Genomic DNA, 6,703 nt, shown 5'->3' with positions numbered 1-6,703 from the left:
AGAAAAGACAGAGGAACCAGAGATCAAATTGCCAACATCCATTGGATCACAGAAAAAGCAAGAAATTCCAAACAAACATCTACTTCTGTTTCATTGACTATGCTAAAGCCTTTGACTTCTTAGATCACAACAAACTATAGGAAATTCTTAAAGAGGTGGGAATACCAGACCAACATACCTGCCTCCTGAGAAAGCTGTATGTGGGTTAGAAGCAAGTTATAACCAGACATGCAACAATGGACTGGTTCATATTGGGAAAGTAATGCATCAAGGCTGTATATAGTCACCCTGCTTATTTAACTTCTATGCAGAGTGCATCATGTGAAATGCCAGGCTGAATGACGCTCAAGCTGGAGTCAAGATTGCCGGGAGAAATATCAACCACTTCAGAAATGCAGATGATATAACCCTCATGGCAGAAAGCGAAGAATTAAAGAGCCTCTTGAGGAGGGTGAAGAGGAGAGTGAAAAACCTGGCTTAAAACTCAACATTCCAAAAATGAAGATCAGTGGCATCCAGTCCCATCACTTCATGGCAAATAGATGGGGAAAAAATGGAAACAGTGGCAGATTTTATTTTCTTGGGCTCCAAAGTCACTGCAGATGGTGACTGCAGCCATGAAATCACAAGATGCTTTTGCTCCTTGGAAGGAAAGCCGCGACAAACCTGACAGAGAATTAAAAATCAGACACATCGCTTTGCCGACAAAGGTCTGTTTAGTCGAAGCTACGGTTTTCCCAGTGGTCATGCATCGTTGTGAGAGCTGGACCATAAAGAAGGCTGAGTACTGAAGAAGCGATACTTTTGAATTATGGTGCTAGAGAAGACTCTTGAGAGTCCCTTGGACAGCAAGGGGATCAAACCAGTCAATCCTAAAGGAAATCAACCCTGAATGTTCATTGGAAGGACTGATGCTGGAGCTGAAGCTCCAGTACTTTGGCCACCTGATGTGAAGAGCCGACTCACTGGAAAAGACCCCGACGTTGGGAAAGACTGAGGGCAGAAGGAGAAGGGGGCAACAGAGGATGAGATGGTTGGATAGCATCACTGACTCAATGGGCTCTGGAAGATAGTGAAGGACAGGGAAGCCTGGTGTGCTGCAGTCCACGGGATTGCAAAGAGCCAGACACGATTTAGCAACTGAATAGCAGCAACACATCTGTGGAGACAAACAATGCCCTGGTTAGGAGCTCAAGCTCCGAAGTCAAGCAAATCCTGCTTAAGTGGCAGGCCAGCCACCTACTAGCTGTGACCTTGAGAAAGGCCTTTTGCCACTTTGCAAAGTCTCACTTCCCTCAGCTCCCTCTCTCTCTCTTGCTCAGTTCAGTTCAGTCACTCAGTTGTGTCCAACTCTTTGTGACCCCATGAACCGCAGCGTGCCAGGCCTCCATGTCCATCACCAACTCCCGGAGTTTACCCAAACCCATGCCCATTGAGTTGGTGATGCCATCAAGCCATCTCATCCTCTGTCGCCCCCTTCTCCTCCTGCCCTCAATCTTTCCCAGCATCAGGGTCTTTTCAAATGAGTCACCTCTTCACATCAGGTGGCCAAAGTATTGGCGTTTCAGCTTCAACATCAGTCCTTCCAAAGAACACCCAGGACTGATTTCCCTTAGGATGGACTGGTTGGATCTCCTTGCAGTCCAAAGGACTCTCAAGAGTCTTCTCCAACACCACAGTTCAAAAGCATCAGTTCTTCAGCGCTCAGCTTTCTTTATAGTCCAACTCTCACATTCATACATGACCACTGGAAAAACCATAGCCTTGACTAGATGGACCTTGTTGGCAAAGTAATGTCTCTGCTTTTTAATATGCTGTCTAGGTTGGTCATAACTCTCCTTCCAAGGAGTGTCTTTTAATTTCATGGCTGCTATCACCATCTGCAGTGATTTGGGGGCCCAGAAAAATAAAGTCAGTCACTGTTTCCACTGTTTCTCCATCTATTTGCCATGAAGTGATGGGACCGGATGCCATGGTCTTAGCTTTCTGAATGTTGAGCTTTAAGCCAACTTTTTCACTCTCCTCTTTCACTTTCATCAAGAGGCTCTTTAGTTCTTCTTCACTTTCTGCCAAAAGGGTGGTGTCATCTGCACATCTGAGGTTATTGATATTTCACTTTGCTCCAAACTCACTGGCTCCCTCTCTGTTTCTGAACACAGTGGGCCCATCAACCTCAGGGCCTTTCACTAGCTGGTTCTTTTTCTGGGAATGCTCTCCCCCAGTATATCCAAATGGCTCCCACTCTCATCCCATCTAGGTCTTTGCTGAAAGACTCTCCTTCTCAGGGCAGCCTCTCCTCACTTATTTAACATTACCACCCCCTCTGCCTAGCATTTCCTTTGTCCTCTCTCTGCTCTATTTTTGACCATAGCACTTATCACCATCTGATACACCATATATTTTTGATTTGTATTTTTACATTTTAAGTATAGTTGATCTGCAGTGTTGTATTAGTTTCTACTGTACGGCAAGGGGATTCAGTTTTATATATATATGTATATGTATAAATACCTGGCTTCCCAGGTGGCCCAGATGGTAGAGAATCCGCCTACAATGCAGAAGATCTGGGTTATCCCTGAGTCAAGAAGATCCCCTGGAGAAGGAAATGGAAACCCACTCCAGCATTCTGGCCTGGAGAATTCCATGGCCAGAGGAGTCTGCAGCACTACAGTCCACGGGATTGCAAAGATTGTGAGTGACTAACCAGCTGGCACTAGTGGTAAAGAACCCACATGCCAATGAAGGAGACATAAGAGACGCAGTTTTGACCCCTGGGTGGGGAGAGCCCCTGGAGGAGGGTATGGCAACCCAGTCCAGTATTCTCCTGAAGAATCCCATGGACGGAGGAGTCTTGTGGGCTTCAGTCCAAAGGGTTGCAAAGAGTCAGACACGACTGAAGCAACTTAGCATGCACACACACACACACACATGTATATATTTTTTCATATTCTTTTCCATTATGGTTTATCACAGAATATTGAATATAGTTTCTTGTGCTATACAGTAGGATCTTGTTTATTTTATATATAGTAGTTTGATATGGCATATCTTTTGCTTTTTACTTAGTATTTGTTTCTAAACATACAGGAATGTAGACGCTTTGAGGGCAGTGTAAACTCTTTGTCAGTTTTATCCACAGCTACTGTGTTAGGTGTATAATTTGTTAAGTAAATGAGTAAATGAATAAATAAAACTGACACAGAGGAATAACTGGACAAACAAAATGTGGTATATCCATACAGCAAATGCTATTCAGCCTTATAAAGGAAGGAAATTATACTCATACTATACCATAGATGAACCTTGAGGACATTATGGTAAGTGAAGTAAACGGTGAAAGTGAAAGTCACTCAGTTGTGTCCGACTCTCTGCGACCCCATGGACTACACAGTCCATGGAATTCTCCAGGCCAGAATACCAGAGTGGGTTGCCATGCCCTCCTCCAGGGGATCTTCTCAACCCAGGGATCAAATCCCAGGCCTCCGGCATTGCAGGTGGATTCTTCTCCAGCTGAGCCACCAGGGAAGCCCTAAATGAAGTGAGCCAGGCACGAAAGGACAAACGCTGTGCGATTCCTCGTATGTCCTCGTATGTCAGGCGCCCAGAGCAGCCAAACTCACAGCGACAGGAAGTGGAGAGGCGGTTGCCAGGGCCTGGGAGGAATGGAGGATGGGGAGTTGTTTTTTAACGGATACAGTTTTGCAAGATGAACAACACTTTTGCAGATGCAGGTGGTGACGGGTGCACCAACAGCAGGAATGTACTTAAAGCCACTGAACTGTGCTCTTAAAAACGGTTAATTTTATGCTACACCATTTCCAAGTGGTAAATTTTATGGTATGCATATTTTACCACATTAAAAATAAATTAATCAATAATTTAAAAAAATCTGATAGGGGGCTTGTTATGCCCAGAGTCCAAGTCCCCAAAACTGAGAGAATAAGACGTCCACAGCAATGCAAAAGCATGAAGAGGGTTTGTTTCTAGCTTAAGCTAGGGCTCCCACCACATCCAATGCAATGGAGTGGAGCAAGAGTCCTGAGCCCAGATTTACAGCAGTATTTATAGGTTTTAGAACAAAGACAGAGAGTTGGCAAGGGCTGATTGGCTGCAGGAGTTTCCTAGTATTTACTAATTGGCTAATCTTTATTGGCTGCAGGATTTTCCTGGTATTTACTAATTGGCTATTGGCTGCAGGGGGATGTGTTTCACGTCCTGATCAACTCAAACCAGGTTACGGGGAGTATGCTGACTAGACAAGTCCTGGCATCCACGGGGATGACCTCACTGGGCAATGACTCAGCTTTTCCCGTGAGTCCTACCTTAGTCCCTGAAGCCTATCATGGCGTTTGTTAGGTCCCAACAGGCTCATGATATCTACTTCACAGGCTTGTTGTAAAGCTTCAGTAAGACGGTCCCTGTGAGCAGCAGATAAATGCAGGTTGTGGTTCTCATGGCTGGAGAATTCTAAATTGTAGTGGCTCTGTGATGAGAGAAACAGCATAGCACGGTGATGTGGGTCCTGGCAAGTCCTGGCTTTCCCACCTACCAGCTGGCGACCACTGTGGCTCAGTTTCCTCCACTGTAACATGGAGATAACAGTACCTACACTTGAGGTCATGGGAGGATGGAATGACTTAATAACTGTAAAATGTTTACAACATTGTCTGGCACAGAGGGAGTGGTTAATAAAGGCCAGCTATTCTGGTTGTTTGAAGAGCTCATGATTCCAACGTTTATTTATGATAAATATGATAAAAATAAATATTATTTCTTCGTTCCTATAGCCCCTAAATTCACCCTCCACCCCCAGATAACTGGGCTGTAAAATCATTTAAACTAGACCTTATAATTTATTGCTACACCCAAATTGCTTTGAGAGTGCAAGAGGCGCTATTAGTAACTGAGCCAGGGACTTCCCTGGTGGTCCAGTGGTTGGGACTCCAGGCTCCCAGTGCAGGGGGCACGGGTTCCATCCCTGGTCGGGGAACCGAGGTCTCACATGCCACGGCCAAAAAAGTGAATGAATTAATTCAAAGAATAATTAAGCCAGGACAAGAGGCAGTTAACCGGACTATCCCCAGGCCATCTGGGGCAAGAGTCATCCTTGTATAACTCATCCCTCCACAGAAGGCAGCAGAAAGCAAGTCTCTTGGCTGATGTTACCAAACAGGGCTCATTGGTTCACACACCCGGCAAGCTTTCTTTGCATCATCAGTTTACTCAAGGACTGAGAGTTAAGCCAAAGACAGATGGAAGCATGTGAGCCCTCTCCCCGGTACAGGCTGTGGCTCAGAGGCAAGAACACGGGTGGGAACCCAGCCCTGGGGCCCAGCCCCTGCTGGGTCTGGGTGTTGGCTGGGAGTTGGAGAAAAGGATTACTAGGGCCCTGCCTCTGTCTGCACGTGCCTCAGAGGAGATGGCACTCTGAGGACATACAGGTGTGCAGCGAGTAGGATTCTTTAAAAATATGTCAGACCATATTCCCTCCTCTGCTCAAAAACCTTCCACGGGTTCCACCTCTTTCAGGAAAAAAGCCAAAGTCCTCTGCCATCAATCCTATCACCTCTCCCATAACTGGCAAGCTCACTCATCCTGTCAGCCACACTGGCCGCCTGGTTGCTTCTCCGAACTCCAGGCACATTCCTGCCCCAGGGCCTTTGCACTGGCTGTTCCTGGGGCCTGAAACTCTTCATTGGGATATCTGCATCAGCGCTTTCTCATTTCCTTCAAATTTCTCTTCCAAAGTCCCCTTCTTAGCAGGGTCTTCCAAATCACTGAGTTGAAAACCACAGATGGCCCCATCCACTACTCCTGCCCCTCTAATTTATTCTCCCACAGCTTTTTACATCACCTTCAAACATTCCATGTTGCTGTCGTTCAGTCACTAGGTCATGTCTGACTCTTTGTGACTGCATGGACTGCAGCACGCCAGGGTTCTCTGTCTTGCACTATCTCCTGGAGTTTGCTCAAATTCATGTCCATTGACTCAGTGATGCTATCTAACCATCTCATCCTGTCATCCCCTTCTTTTGCCTTCAATCTTTTCCAGAATCAGGGTCTTTTCTAATGAGTCAGATCTTCGCATCAGGTGGTCAAAGTGTTAGAGCTTCAGCTTCAGCATCAGTCCTTCCAATGAATATTCAGGGTTAATTGCCTTTAGGATTGACTGGTTTTATCTTCTTGCAGTCCAAGGGACTCTCAAGAGTCTTCTCTAGCACTACAATTCGAAAGCATCCCATACCATTTAGTTATTTCTTGTCTCTTAATTATTATCTATCCCCTCTCCCTCCCTCAACACACATAAATGTCAACTCCACAAATGTAAGTTCCTTTTCCTGTTTGTTCACTGTGGTATTCTCAGCACCTAGCACAGAGCCTAGAATGTAGTAGATGTTTGATAAGCAATTTGTTGAATGGTCTGTGAGGCAGGTATTTTTATTACCCCACTTTACAGGTGAGGAAACTGAGGCTGTGAGGCGGAAAATCACTTGACCAAGGTCACACAGTAGAGAAAGTGTCAGAGCTGGGATTTATTTAAGAAACATATTCATTCAGGATAAAGATGTGGTACATACATACAATGGAATATTACTCAGCCATAGCAAGAAGGAAATAATGCCATTTACAGAAACAGGGATGAACCTAGAGATTTTTATTCTAAGTGGAGTAAGTCAGACAGAGAAAGACAAAACCATATGAC

The sequence above is a fragment of the Oryx dammah genome, unplaced genomic scaffold (assembly GCF_014754425.2).
Source record: "Oryx dammah isolate SB20612 unplaced genomic scaffold, SCBI_Odam_1.1 HiC_scaffold_13, whole genome shotgun sequence".
Taxonomy (NCBI): domain Eukaryota; kingdom Metazoa; phylum Chordata; class Mammalia; order Artiodactyla; family Bovidae; genus Oryx; species Oryx dammah.
This window is presented reverse-complemented; position numbering follows the sequence as displayed.